Source organism: Hyaena hyaena, unplaced genomic scaffold (genome assembly GCF_003009895.1).
Source record: "Hyaena hyaena isolate Hyena2069 unplaced genomic scaffold, ASM300989v1 scaffold_26, whole genome shotgun sequence".
NCBI classification, from domain to species: Eukaryota; Metazoa; Chordata; class Mammalia; order Carnivora; family Hyaenidae; genus Hyaena; species Hyaena hyaena.
The window spans coordinates 2,187,035-2,203,178 of NW_024080658.1; positions in this window are offsets into that span (position 1 = coordinate 2,187,035).

Here is a 16,144-nt window from a genome sequence, read left to right on the forward strand (position 1 = left end):
GATGTTTTTAAAAGACAAATAACTCTCCCCTGCATATGGTGTGCCCTTGCTGTTGAACTTCAGGACACTGCCTTCTGGTATGCCCAATGGTCCTTGCCATAACTCCATGCTGCATCTTCTTCTGCTACAGACACCTCCAATGATACAGGTTCTGTTGGAATGTATAGCCCAGTGCTAGGGCTACTTGTACCACAGCCTGGACCTGCTGCATAGTTCTTCATGCTCACTCAAAGCTGGCTCCTTTTCATGTCCATCAATGTATAGGTGAGAGAATTATTCCTAGAACTCAAAGAGGTTCCTTCCTTGTTGTAGGAGATATACATTGCAATGATTCGTCGTTTACTTCACAGATGTCCTGGCCAAGTTCTGACCACTTGTGTCCTTACTGGCAGCTTGATGGTAAGGGATTCAGTTCTGAAATCCAATTCTCTCCACCCATTTGTAGTATTAGCTCTGGTAGTTCTGGTCCTTCAGGAAGTAGACACTGAGATGAAGTTAGCAGTACAAGAAGTTCCCTATAAGAATGTCTGAAAGATAAAGGGGGAGGAAACAAGATTAGGTAGGGGAAGCCTTCAGTTCATGATCCATGTCTGATATCTGTGAAATAAAGGGGATAGAAGCAGAATTGAGTAGGGAGAGCTGCAGAAAAAGCAAAACAAAAACAAAAACAAAAAACAAAACTCTGAAGCAAAAATTTCTTATTAAATGAATCCCATGTTGAGGAGGAAATAGATCTTAGTAGCTTCTTAATGGTCCTTCATTAGCTGAGGGCTATACAAGACACCAAAGTCTCACCTTGAAAGCTAGATTTAAAAAGGCTCTGAAGTTAATGGCTATCATCTAACTGCCCTCCTTGCAACTGAATAGAAAGTTTGTTTCTTCTAAAATTTTTTGAAAGGTTTATTTATTTTTGAGAGAGAGCACTAGCTAGGGAGGGGCTGTGAGAGAGGGAGACACAGAATCCAAAACAGGCTCCAGGTTCCGAGCTGTCAACACAGAACCCGACACAGGGCTCGAAACACAAATGTCAAGATCATGATCTGAGCCGAAGTCTGATCCTCAACTGACTGAGCCACCCAGGCACCCAGCAAGTTTTTTTCTTGAAGGGAGATCTCAGTAGAGTAATGGACTTGGGTCAACAAGAACATAAGGATTTAGCACAAACATACAGGGGCTGGCCTTGCATAGAAGCATGGGCATTTTATCTATAGTAACACAAAGGAAGGCAGTGTTTATAGCTACAGATGCTAAGGGGTCTATAGTTATGGTGGCGAGAGTTGGTATATTCTCTTCAATTTTCTCAGTGAAGAAGAAAGCAACATTATCTCTTCAATGTTCTTAGTGAAATAAAATGCAAAGTTATCTTCTGTGTATGAGGAAGGAAGACAAGGCATTAGTAATTTGAGAAGAGAAAAAGTCAGTATGGTACCAAATGGACAAGGATATTCCAAGAGAGGAACCAGTATGTGTGTATGGATTATCTGAACAAAGTGGCTTTGTATGGTTTAGAATATAATAACTGAAAGAGGTTAAGATGAGGCTGGAAAGATAGGTTAAGTCAGGTTATGAATGGCCTTGAATGGTGTGTTCATGATTTAGAATTGTTTTCATATTTGTGAAAAACTATTAGTGTTTTTAAATAGGGAAATTTATTAATTAGAATAGCATTTACCATAGAAATATAAGCCTTTTCTTAGCATAGAGAGTACAAAGCAGAGAGAAGTAGAGGTATCCCTCACTATGTGAATGCTCACTATCCAAAAATTTCCTATAACTTCTTATAAAATATTTAGCACAAACTTACTACTTTAGTTGAAATCCATGCTAATGAATCTGCATACATTTGCTAGCTTTTAGGTTGGAAACTTTGCTGGAGGATTCAGAGAGCACCATTCCCCTATCTTCACTGTTCTGTTGGGATAGTGGCTCAGGCCTTTTGTGTATCTTTGCTATCGTGTGCCCAGCATTATTAAATAAAACATATTTTTAAAGAGAATTAGAAAAATATATATATAAAGAAATGAATTATGTAGACAAGTTCATATACTTAAAAGAAGTGCTAGAGGTGATAAATTATATGAGTGATGTGAATGCATGAAATATATAAAGCTTGTCCATGCACACGTATGTATCTACTGTGCACATGATAAGAAAATAAATATTGTGGAAGTGCTGTTGATGCTGGAGAGCTTCACTGTGTTACTTGAGGCCAGCATAATATTTTTTAATAACTAGAGAAATGCCTTATGTAATTGGATTGAGAGCTACACTCAGCATGGGATGTCCTTTAGCACCATGTTGAAATAGCAGAAGGGTCTAGACACTGCTAAAGATCTGAAGAGGGCAATGGAGAAAGAAAGTGATTAGGTGGGGGGGGCTGAGTTTCAAAGCAATTCAGGAATGGTTTGAGAAATTTGAGAAACTGTAAGATTTTATAATTTGAGGATCATTGGAAGACCCACCCCTAACACTTGCAGAGCCTGCAGGAGAGTGAAAAGAAGGGTCAAAACCACACCCAAACTGCCCCCCACCGGCTCTAACCCATGCTGTGAAGGATCTCACACACATAAGTGTAGACACTCCAGCCCATACTTTAAAGCTGCATCCACTGACTCTCTCCCAATCTTACATTTAACAAAGAGCCATGTCATGGACACGCTTCACATGCATCCAACTTGTACAGCCCTGGAAGTGGGCTTGGGGCCTTTTAGGCAGAAAATTCCTGACTCTTTCCCTGATTTTGGTCTAAAAGAGGGACAGAGATAAGGAGTGGTCACATTCTCTTGATTTCTAGGACTACTGGTCTGTGGGGAGGGGTCTGGCAGGAGGAGGGCCAGAGTTCTAAGCCCAGGGGTAGGTTTGCTGAGACCTGAGGGCAATACTGATGATGGTCAAGCCGTCCCTACCAATAGTGAAGATGCATCAATCATTCTCAAGGAAAAGGGAACCATTGATGAAAAAGAAGAGCCATGAATAGTGAAAACAAACCATTAAAAAAATACTTTAGATGATGCAGACAAAATTATTGCAATTGCTTGTGAATGTGAATCATGATTCAGGTGAATCACGACCTGAAGAGCAACAACATAATTTAAAAGGTGATGACATACACCATCTCATACTATCAGGAGATATATAATTGCAACCAAAGGACTTCAAATAAATGAGTAATGAGACGTCTATCCCAATGTGTTGTCTATGGTATCTGATGGTGATCAGTTTTTGAAGTACTGAGTGCCAATAAACAAGGTCTTTACACCTCAGGTGTTCACTTTTCCACTCATTTTTTTTTCACCAGCTCACTCTAGCTGATTTCCACTCACCACAAAATGGCCATGGCTATAAATTCCCTCCCTCTCTTAAACCAAGCCTCACTCAACCAACTCTTTAAGTGGTACTGAACAGTTTGTCTTTTTGTGTTTCTTTTATTTGTTAAGTATTATCTGCTTTCATTATGTACCTTAAACATATTCCTGTATTTTATTGTTTATTTACATTATAGTTCATATTCATCAAAGTATAAAAGGAATAAAGACATAACATATACAATTCTTAGTGCTTCATTGTATACTGCAGACAAACATATCCACTGTGTCCATTAAATGTTAGATAATTAGGTAATTGGTGTTTTGAATGTTTTGTATCATGTAGGAATCCTTGAAGGATTACTGTACAGAAATCTACAGCAGTGTTCCTGAAGCCAGCTGAGGAGGAAGGTCTACTTATTTTAAAAATTTCCAACCTCACACAGGCAAGTACTATAGAAAATGTAATAAAAATAAATGACAAGCATATCAGGTAAGGCTAAATTGATTGGATTCAGGGAGCACCGCTGGATGGTGGCAGCTTTTCCTGTCATTCATATGCTGCAGAGAAGAGCTACCATCTAGCTCTTCAGGGATGCCAGAGCCACCTCGTGAACTATTGCTCACAGCTCCAGTGAAGGGAGTATACTCTGAACCCATTGGAGGAAGACAACTGAAAGTTGAGTGAGCAGATTTTATTTAAAAAATCCACTCTAGCATCCCAAAGCCATTCTAAGTCTTTGGGTATGTTATTCTATAACATACAAGAACATTCTGGCATTTAAATTTAGTGTAATGCTCTCTGTGGGTCCAGATTTGAGTTAACAAACCAAGCAAAATGATTAAGCCAATTCGTGATCTTCGAGACATGTCCTGAATCCAGACTCTACTTAGTGCACTCACATCAGTGAATGCTATTGAATTTCACCCTGGTCCAATATCATTTGGATCCATTCCCATACATAGTCCTTTGGTCTCACAATTTCCAGCATTGACCCCAGTGTGGAGCAGTAGGAACTTCACACATGTTTACAATGGCCAACTTTATGTGTCAGCTTGGCTGGGTTGTAGTCCTTAGTTATTCATTCAAACACTAATCTAGGAGTTGCTCTGAAGATATTTTGTAGGTGTGATTAACATTCAAAAATCAGTTGACATTAAGTAAAGGAGATTATCCTAAATAATCTGGATGGGCCTGGTTTAGTTAATTGAAAGTTCTTAACAGTAGAACTGAGATTTCCCTGGGAAAAAGAAGAAATTCCACTCATCTACTATAGCTTTAGCTTATGAATTCTGGTTTTCCTTCACTGATGGCCAGGATTCACCAAGACCCCACATGAGCATAAGCCAATTGTTTGCAACAAATCCCTTTAATATATATGCACTACTGTCCTGTAGTCTTGTTGAACCCTGACAGATACTGCTTAGGGTGCAAATTAATTTGTATCTTAGTAGGCAATTTATTTGGAAAGTTGAAAGTATGCTCACCCTAAATCCAAGTTCAATATAAATGTTTAAACATTTATTTTAGACATCTAGTTGAAATATGCTTACTTAAAACCCTAAGGAAGCTCTCTTTCATTTGTACCAAAAAATACATATTAAAGAATTTTTCTTGTAATATTGTTTACTGTGTTACTATTTAGAATCTAATTGTTCACCAACTGGAGAATGAATGAATAAGTGAATGAATGAATGAATACCTTGTGAGAACAGGAGGTAGCAAGCCAAACTCTGTATCAATACATATAAATATAAAAATAACATACACATTGGATATGATATAATATAATGTAATATAATATATTTTATGTAAGAAGAAAGATGGCGATGGTGGTATCAGGGGAGTAGTTTTTCATTCTCTTTGAATTAAATCAAAACAAAATAAATAACCACCATAAAAACCAAACAAAAAAAAACAGGAAGTACCTTCAACCAAATTAGGTAACAAAATATCCTCATGAATTCTATATTATACATGAGTGGGGCCAAACTATCAAAACCAAGAAGACCCTCTGTGGTTAAACAAACAAATAAACAAAAAACAGAGCATAAAAGAAAAACCCAGAATATCTAAAGGCCCTTGACCTGGAGCACTCAGAAATCATTAACTAGTACTTGTTTCCTAAGGCAAAGTCTTCTTGGGAGCTCAGTGCCCCTATTAGAAAAAGTGGATGAGGCCACACATCTCCGGATGAAGGGCAGGTGTAAGAAGACCACAGAGATGTCAAATAATGCTGGGCGGTCTGGGCTTTATCAAGTCTTGAGATTAATCAGGATGCGCTCTCTTTCAGGGGTAAGATCTGCATCGAGGAGAAACCCAAATTAAGCAGGAGAGAGTGAGCAGGGGTGGCTCTGGAGTGTCCTGCAACCAGCTGGTGGCCTTCTGGACATGGAAGAGGCAGCTCCGTGTTCTTCCTGGAAAAGTCACTTACTCTGGGTTTGGATTGGTTTTCTGGCATGCATTGCTCTTGTCATCACTGTCATGCATGGCCTTGCTCATACCTGAGCCACTGTCACAGTGTTCTACACGCCCTCGTCTCGTCACTGTTTTCAGGGTCCTCAAGCTTCTCCGCCACGTGTGCTTTCTCATTTCTTGCTGGTACACAGTAGCCACGTTCCATCGGTCTTCTGCTGAATAATCTCTTCCCTCTCTTAGCAGGACAGACTCCCCCCCAGATATACAATGCTGATACATGAACTTGGTTGCTGGTCTAGTGGCCAGCAGTGGGGGCAAAGGCAGGTCCTGAAAGATGTGTGCATTAGTTGAGATCTGTGTACATCCTTCAAGCAGGAAGGGTGCAGGCAGTGGGGAGCTGGGTACTACCTTCTAGCAAAGGGAAAAGAGTTCACTTACACAGACTCAGAAGGTGCCAGGGCATGTAGAGATTCAAGATTTTCAGGCACATCTACCCCGTGGCCCCTATCCTAACCCAAGTCTTTGGGGCCTCGCCCTTCTGATCTGGCTCTGACTTTGGTCAGGAGCTTATTGAGGCTGCTAATTCCAGCTTCTTTGAAGTTTTGCTTCCGTTAAATGCCGTTAAAGGGGCTTTCTGATTTCACGCCATGCTTTAAGTTTTTAAGTGGCTGAACCTGAGCCCATCATTTAATTTTTTCTTCAAATAAGGTACCTGGAGTATGAAACCAACTGAGTATCAAAAGGAATAATTTCTGCCATTGATAGAAGCACCAAGTATGTTATAATCCATGAGATTATGAAGGTAATTTTTAAAAATTCCATAGGTCACCTTTGGAGGTTGCAAGGGAAACAACTGAGTCTGAAACCTGGTAAATAAAAGAAAATGATAATATATAAATTTTTCCAGGGGCGCCTGGGTGGCTTAATCGATTAAGCGTCCGACTTTCGCTTGGGTCATGATCTCGCGTTTCGTGGGTTCGAGCCCCGCGTCGGGCTCTGTGCTGACTGCCAGCTCAGAGCCTGGAGCCTGTTTCAGTGTGACTCCCTCTCTCTCCGACCCTCCCCTGCTCATGCTGTCTCTCTCTCTCTCTCCTAGAAATAAATAAAACATTAAAATTTTTTTTTCCAAAATGAACTAATAGGGAAGCATGAAATATAAAAAGAGTCAAAAGGTATGGATGCTTTTTGCATAACACACAAAAGAATAATAAGAATAAAATTACTTATAGACACAAAACATATGCAGAAAACTTTAAAAAATATACAGTGTGATAAACAACATTCCAGGATAATAATTATCTCAGTGAAGAAGAGAAGATAATGAGATTAGGGAGTTTTATACAGACAACTTTATAGTATTTATAATGTACTTCTTTGAAAACAAATACAAAAAATATCTGAAACAAATACAGCAAAATGTTAATATTTGGCAAACTTAAGAGGTGATTGGTACAATTTTTTGGTTTATTCTCTCATGACTATGCTTGAGGCTTTTCCTGATTTTTAAAATAAATAAATAAAATTAGGGCACCTGAGTGGCTTAGTTGCTTAAGCATTCGATTTCAGCTCAGGTCATGATCTCACACTTTGTGGGTTCGAGCCCTGCATCAGGCTCTGTGCTGACAGCTTGGAGCCTGGAGCCTGCTTCCGATTCTGTGTCTCACTCTCTCTCTGCCCCTCCCCTGCTTGCACTCTGTCTCTCTGTCTCTCTCTGTCTCTCTCTCTCTCAAAAATAAATAAACATTTAAAATTTTAAAAAAATAAAATAAATAATAGACTATAAGTTTTGTGTCTAGTCTGAGTGCCTGAATGATGGTGATATCATTCAATGTGACAAAGAAGAAAGGAACAACTGATTTCCCAGCAAGGAGATAAGGATTAAGTTTTGCCTATATTAGTTTGGAGAAACCTAAAGTATATTTCTACCTTGCACAAAGCAAACTACCTTCATGCCTTTCTTTTCTTTTCTTTTTATTTTTTTGAATTGATTTTCTAGACTAGTTAGGCATGTCACAAAAATGAATGGCTAGGTTTTTATAAGAATGTAATGACTTTTTCCATGTTTTCTGAAGACCTGATGGAGAAACATGGACAAAATAGAAGACCAGTTACATGTGCTCAAGGTTTTGCATAAGATTAGTTATAGTTTGGCGCTGAATAGATTAGTATCAAACAGTAAAAATGTCTGTAATACTGGGGCGCCTGGGCGGCTCAGTTGGTTAAGTGTCTGGCTTCGGTTCAGGTCATGATCTCACAGTTCATGGGTTTGAGCCCTGTGTTGGGCTCCGTGCTGACAACTCAGAGCCTGGAGCCTGCTTGGGATTTTGTGTCTCCCTCTCTCTCTGCCTGTCCCTGACTTGCACTTTGTCTCTCTCTGTCTCTCAAAACTAAATCAAACGTTAAAAAAAAAAAAGATGTCTCTAATACTTAAAATGCATTTTGTTGGAGTTGTTATATGGCAAAGAGTAAGAAGAGGTAATGGGCTATTCTTCACAGCAAATAATAGACTAACATTGATTTAGCATTCTGAGTGCTAGGCTGTCTCATAAACACTTTGTGTGCATTACTGTGTTTTTATAATTACAACAGGCCTTTCAGATAAGAATTGTTACTGTGCCAGTTTCACAACTAAGGGAGCTCCAACTCAGATGGGCTAAGTAACTTGCCAAGGTCATTCAGTAGCTCACACACTTACTTACTGCCTTGCCTGGAATTTCCCAGGGGTCAGGGGAAAAGGCAATATAGCAAGATGATTATGAGTATGACTTGTGGGAGTCAGGCCAGGCCCGAGTTTGAATCTGAGTTTATTGTTCACTATCCCTATGGCTTTGGGCAGTTCCTTAATCTAATTCTCAATTTCCTCACTAAAAATGACAATAATAACAGGTGCCTGATTTCACAGGGTTTTGTAAAGAGAAATGAGATAATCCATATAAAACCCTTCTTATGTGGACAAGACCTTATATCATTGGATGTTAGCCAGAAGATACTTTAGGATAATACAAAGGTATGACTAATATGAATGCTAGACTTTTGGGAAGATGTTTTTGCCTGGTACCCTCGGAATTAGACTGTCTGGTTGACTCCTATGTATAGACTGGCTCTAGGTTAATCCATACTATGGATTGTATGCATGTGGATCATTTTAGAAAGGGCTCTTCTCCACAATGGTGACAAAGCAGAGACATGACTTCTTAGACTTCCTTTTCTTGTTCAGAGTCCAGGAGGCTAGAATCCAAATTCGTTTCTCCTTTGAGTGATGAGAAAGAGTAACCCTGTTGATGGGTGAGGTTATCACATATTTTTAAGTTTCAGACAAGCAATGAACTCACAGTGGCGTCCTGACAGTGCTGAGCAGGACATGCTGGGGCAGCTTCGAACCATAACTCAGTGATAAATGCTTCTCTCAGTCAGCTTGCCAAGCTCACAGACCCAGTAGGAATTGGTAGCAAAGAGCCAAGGAGACCAGCTCAAAGTTTTTAAAGGCTTTTATGATTTTTTAAAGTTTATTTCTTTATTTTGAGAAAGAGAGAGTACGCACAAAGATGAATATAGAGGGGCAGAGAAAGAGGGAGAGAATTAAGCAGGCTCTGTCCTATCAGTGCGGAGCCTAATGGGGGACTCAATCCCACAAACTGTGAGATCATGACCTGAGCAGAAATCAAGAGCCTGACACTTAACCAAATGAGGTACACAGACACCCCTAAAGGCTTTTTTTTCACCCCTAAAGGCTTTTAAATATCACTACTAACTATACATATAAAACACTTTATTGTTGTACTTAGGAAAATGGAGAATTTCTATGTATACTATGAACATAGGGGCATTTTCCGGCAACAGTCTTAGTTCCAATCATGTCCTTCTCTACATTTTCTCTGAAATATGCATTTCCATGAAAATAAAGGCTTATTTTAAAAGACACTTTCACAGACATTTCCCATGGCTGCTGTGTATTTCCGCCCTTCTGTTGAAAGGGCTTCTTTCTGTGTCGTGCTATGAAATTCAAGTCAACATGACATAATTTTTTTCCCTTAGAAAAGCAAGCTCACCTCCTTGGGTGCAGCAATTGGCTAATTTAGACATCAAAGAAAGGGCCTATGGTGGTCACCTTTCATCTGAGGTTTCATTCTGGGAGACGGCATTTCACACACTAATCCTAACACACCAGCTGAACCGAGCCCCATATGGCATGGTCCTTTAGAGGAGGGATTGCTTGTCCTTCACTTGCATTCAGGCAGGAATTCTCCAGTGCAGAGATCAGGATAGTACAAGCATTTCGTTTTGATAAGGCCCCAGGGATTTTCTCAAAAGTATGTTTAAGAACATATTTTTCTTTTTAAAAAATGATTTAATGTTTTTTTAATATTTAGTTTTGAGAAAGAGGGAGACAGAGCATGAGCAAGGGAGGGGCAGAGAGACAGGGAGACACAATCTGAAGCAGGCTCCAGGCTCCCAGCTGTCAGCATAGAGCCTGATGGGGTCCTGAACTAATGAACTGCGAGATCATGACCTGAGCCCAAGTTGGATGCTTATCTGACTGAGCCACCCGGGTGCCTCCCTTTAAAAAAATTTTTTTTAATGTTTTTTTAGATTTATTTTTCAGAGGGAGACAGAAAACACATATTTTTCAATCATTACTTTGTAATTGCTCAGAGAAATTTTGGAAAGCTAGAAGTTAAAATCTTTATCTTTCAAATGAAGGGCTTATTTTCCTATTAAGGAAGTGGCTATTTGGTCTTTTCCTCAGGCCGTGCCCTCACTTGAACAACTGTTAAGGCATTCGGAGTCATGTATCAGGTGCCGTAGGGGAACATGGTATTTTCAGATTTGGTGATGACTGTCGTGGGTGTTTATGTAAATCCAGGAATGTCTGTTGTTCCCACTAGCAACAACAAGCAATAAAACTGCGAGGCAAATAAATTGATGTATAAATGACACAGGAAAATGAGAAACTTGGAGATTTTTGGGATCCAGATAGAAAAAAAATATATTACTTAATTTAAAAAGTTATCTTTTATTTTAGAGGCTCTTTTAAAGCCTGGTTGTACCTGGAAAGAATTCTTGTCAGGTGGCAAGTGTGATTTGCAGGTCTAAAAAGAAGGTGATAGTGATCGCGAAGTTGAGCTATCCCTTAAACCTCCATGGAAGTGTGAGTCTCAGACTCCTTGTTGAAAAGAGGCTCTGAACCCATGACTAACGGTGGAGGATGAAGGTGGGGGTACTAACTCCTATGTTTGGTTGTTTTTTAAACTGTATATGATCCCGGATCAGAATCTCTGGATGTGTGTACATGGAGTGAATTACATGTAACATTGGGGGGAAATATGGCTAGACGTTCATGAATTAGCTGATTAGCCAAATTCAACTGAATCTCTTTCTGAGAACAACCAAAATAGCTGAATCAAAGAAAAGCACTTAAGAACCAAAACATCTGAAGATATATGAGAGCTACGGAGACAGCCAGGATTTGTGCACCCAAGATCCAAGAGAAAAAGAAAAGGCTGAAAGCACAGCATCTGGCATCACTTTTCTTTCAAGGTGTTTGCAAATTTGAAAGCAGCAGAGAAGTTGAGGAGCTGGGCAGAGATTTTGGCTAAACACAGGGCAAGAAGAATAATAGTTGAAACGTGCAGCCCTTCAAGGCTTCGCCCTAGCTGTGAGGCTGAACCGCAAGTCCAGCCGTCCTCAAAAGACAAAAACCCAGCTTTAAATGTGTTCAGTCTCAAAATGGAAACAAAACAAAACAAGATATAAGACAGTTGTCCCCTCTGTCCATCCTATGTCCTATCAGTATTGGGAAGGAAGTGACCTCTCTCTTACCCAGCGTCAACCCCTCCTCCAAGGCTCTCTGTTAGTTATCCTCCATGTATCTCTGTTAATTACCATCATTCTTTCCTATACAAATAGGCCTGCCATATTGCTTTCTCATCAACCAATATTTTTTGTTCCTTTGGCATGCACTGTGCCATGAATTTGTTTCTTGTGATTGGACTTCACCAAAATGTTTCTCTGAGTAGAATAGATGGGGGCTTCAGCTAGACACGGGGGCCTCCCTTGAGCTTCCTTTTTTCTTCCTTCCCCAGATGATTTTCTTAAACACATTTCAGGAACAACAAAGTGCTTATTACATTAATTAGACATATTCCATTCTTGTCAAGAATCTTGCTTTTTCCTGGTTATTTGCCACAGCGCCAGCCATGTTGTATGGCAGAACCCCCCTCCCCCCATAAGCCCATGAAACACAAAGGCCAGGGGCACCGAATACACATTTTGGCTGAATGTTAATGACCAAGGGTTAAAATAAGTACTCAGCCTAAACTGAAGCTGAAGACTAATGTCATCTCATGGAATGGATTTCTGGGAGATAAGAATAAATATTAAAATTTCCAAATGTTAATGTTATCATTTAAAATGCTGGCAGTCAAATTTTTAAAGTTTGACATTATTGTACAAGACAATAATTTCTTTTTTTTTTTTTTTAATTTTTTTTTTTTTAATATTTTTATTTCTAGGAGAGAGAGAGAGAGAGAGAGACAGCGTGAGCTGGGGAGGGTCAGAGAGAGAGGGTGTCACAGACTGAAACAGGCTCCAGGTTCTGAGCTGGCAGTCAGCACAGAGCCCGACGCGGGGCTCGAACCCACAAACCGCGAGATCATGACCTAAGCGAAAGTCGGACGCTTAACCGACTAAGCCACCCAGGCGCCCCACAAGACAATAATTTCTGAGACCTCCCAGCTAAGGTCAAGGTACTCAACCTTTGCTATGCTAAATAGATTCTAACCTTCAATTCAGGTCAAGAGAGGGTGAAACTGTTCTCTGTAGAGCTTTGCCATTGTAAGTGCTGCAATGGTAAAGTGACCCCCGAGGCACTGAGATTTCCTTTTGGATAGAATTGCAACACACAAAGCACATGAGGGGATTATTTTTTACTCTAAATCAATTTTGAAAGTCTATCTATACTTGAAAGTGAATATTTAGATATTAATATTTAACCCAGTAACTCATAACTAATATTGCTCATATGACCTGAGCATATGGGTGTATTACATATTTTATATCATATTGTATACTCATATTGGAATGTAGTTTCTTTTGTTAGCTGTGTATCACCTCCACGGCCATTTCTACTCTTATAGGAAATACAAAGCAGTAGCAATCATCACCTGACAGATTCATATTATGTATGTACTGCTCTCTGAGTCAGGATGCTCTTCAATCCCTTTTAACCCTTCACTAACCTGCTCACATTGATTTCTTAGCTTAAACATATTCCTGAGAGAAGTTTAGATGACCCTCTGTATTGATTTCCTAGGGATATTACAACGAATTACCATAGATGTCGTTGGTTAAAACAACAAGAATTTATTTTTGCACAGTCTGGAGGCTGGAAATTTGCAGTCAAGATGTTAAAAGGGACCCAGTGTCTCCAAAGGCTTCTGGAGGAGAATGCTTCCTTGCTTTGTCCAGCGTCTGGGTCTTCCTGGCATTTCTGGGTTTGTGGGTTTGTGGAAGCTTTTCATTTTCTGCCTTCAGACCTTCATGTGGCTCTCTTTCCTTATCTCCATGTCATCTCCCTGTTTCTTCTCTTATAAGGGCACTAACCGCTCTAAATCCAGGATGATGATCCCATCATGTGATCCTTAATTATATTTGCAAATACCCTATTTCCAAATGTGATATTCACAGGAACCAGGAGTTTGGACTTGGGTACATCTTTTGAAGGAGACACAATTCAACCCAGTCCACCCTCAATGTCTAGGGTAATTGCGCTCCCATATGTCACCCATAAACATTGTGCTTAGCTCCAGAAGAACAATTTTTATACTATGTTTTAATTGCTTTTGCATTGTCTCTAGATCAGTGAGGGCAGGAATTGGGTCTTTAAATTCCTCAATACCTAGCCTGGTGCCTAGAACACTAGTAAAAAATCAGTAATTATCATGGAATAAAAAATCAATAGATAGAAACATCAAGAAGACACATTTTGGGCCAAAATAAGGATTTAGGGAAGATATCTGTATTATTTTAAAGCTAGTTACAGTTTGAGCTGGTTACTTTAGGAACCAAGGGAATAGAGTTAATCAAAATGAGAAAATTGTTCTTTTGCATACAAAAACACCTTAAAATACATTTTTACTATGCAAATATAATCTCCCACACCAAAAACTAGTCTGAGTGGGAGAAACTAGAGAGAATTACTTTCCATAATAAGGTAAGACAGAATTGAGTGTTTTTAGATGTCAGTCCTAGACATTGAAGATTGGAAGAGAGAGAGAGAGAAAAAAAGAGAGAGAGACTGATAGAGTGGGTGAGAGAGGTAGTGATAGCCCAGAGACTAAGGAGAATGGCCATTGAGAAACTGAATCTGTGTATTGAAGATGGCCAAGTGTCTTCATAACTGCAATATCTAATAATTTGTCTCCTTCTGTGACCCCACCAATTTGCAATAACAAGTTTCATAAATGGCTTTTAGTAGTTGGTGCTTTGAGAAATGAAATATAGACAAGGCTATCACACCTGGGGCACAATAATGTGACAAGTGACAGCTGCCTCCAAAAGTAAGATAAAGAGCCTGGGGGGTGCATTCAATGTGAGCAGGAGTCTAAAACCAGAGGTCCAGGAAGCCCACCGAACCTACAAATCATCCCCTGGACTATTGTAAGGAAACAAAATTTTTAAGTATGTAACATGGGGGCTTGAGTCATTTTGCTTTTGCATTAATGAAAATTGATATTCAGAAAGTTTTATATTAGCAATTTAGAGACACTTGAATTGCCTAAGGAAAAGCTTTTTAACAGCCTGAAGTGTCTTTAGATGAAAAAGAACTGAGTGTTTTGGCATCATAAGTGTATAAACATGACCCAAAAGAAAGCTTGACAGGGACATTGTGTAGGGAACTCATGCTTTTGATTTTTGGTATCTATCATCCATGATGCTCTACGGAGCAACGATTTTGCAATTGTAAGGCTCACTGTGATCAATCTATCTTTCTTTTTAGTTAGAATTTTTTTATACAGTCAACTCCATACACAAATAGTCTATGGTGAGTGGCTTCAAAAAATTAGAAAGTTCTGTCCTTCCATCTACTTATATGAGATATGAGTTTCCATCTCATGTGGCCCAAGGTTGTGTTCTGTTCATGGTGTGTTCATTCTTACTGCATTTTATGTTTGTCCTCTGGAGCCTTCAGTGGGTTTGGGACCAGCATACATGGAAGCCTGGGTAGCTATTCCTCCCCATCCCAGCTCCATCCTCTAAGAGCATGTTATAAAAGAAATTCAGTGCTCTATAAATGCTGGCAGGCACTCAGCGCAGATTTGAAATAAAGCTCCAGATGGAGACACCTACATGGATCTACGAGAACGATTAAGGAAAACAAGTAAATGTCACCACCACTTTCCATGTTAAAAGCAGAACTGAAGATGTAAACAGGCAATGGAAGTTGCATCTCCCCACATTGATATTCTGTGCCCGCCAGAGCTGCTTTGATTATCACTGAAAGTTTACATTATAGACATTTATTGAAGTATCTTTGCAATATAAGCAAGATGGAAAATTTCCCTTCAAATTTAGGCCCTGCTACTTGTATTTATTTGGAATTAAATAAAATTGGATTTTCCTTCTTACACTCTGATATTGGTTCACTGATTACCTAAATCAATGTAATCTCTGAGAGGGCAGAGGGTAACATTGGTTACCGCTGTATTCTAGTGCCCAGGAAAACATCAGAAACATAGCAAGAACGTAGAAAATACTTGTGGGATTGATACATTGTGCTTCCATTCCATAAATAAGGACATAGATTATCAAAAAGGAACTAATTGACAACTAATTAATCACACTAAGAAAGAAACACAATGAGTGAAAGTGTAGTTAGGATGTGGGAAGAGTGGCCTCTGGAGGAGACCTACAATCACGTGCAAAGGCAGAGAAAGAACATCTCAGGCAGAGAACAAATTCTGGAAGTCCAGGGAAAGAAAAGACTTCAGTTGCTCTAGGAATTCAAGAGGGGTGGTGTGGTTGGAGCAGAATGAGTGAGAGGAAGACTCAGTTAAATTTAAAGGAGTAGGCAGGAGTCCAATAGTTTCTGGTTCTATACAGATTCACAGTGTTGTACAAATGCTGGCCAGTGTGCTGGGTGCAGTAGGGTATCACTGGAGAAAATTCATGATCTGATTTAGGGTTTAAAATGTGTATTCTGGTTAGTGTATGAAGAAAACATTAGAAGTGGTTAGCGGTCTTGGGAGGTCAGGTGAGAGATGATTATCACTTAGATTAGGGTGGGTAGCTTTGCAATGCACTTTGGAGAGAAAATGGAACCAATTTGTTTATGTATTGGATTCAGGGGAGGGCAGGGAGAAGGAAAGAGAATGATGAATAACTTCTTTTCCTTTAGCTTGAACAAAGAGTGGTGTCTTCT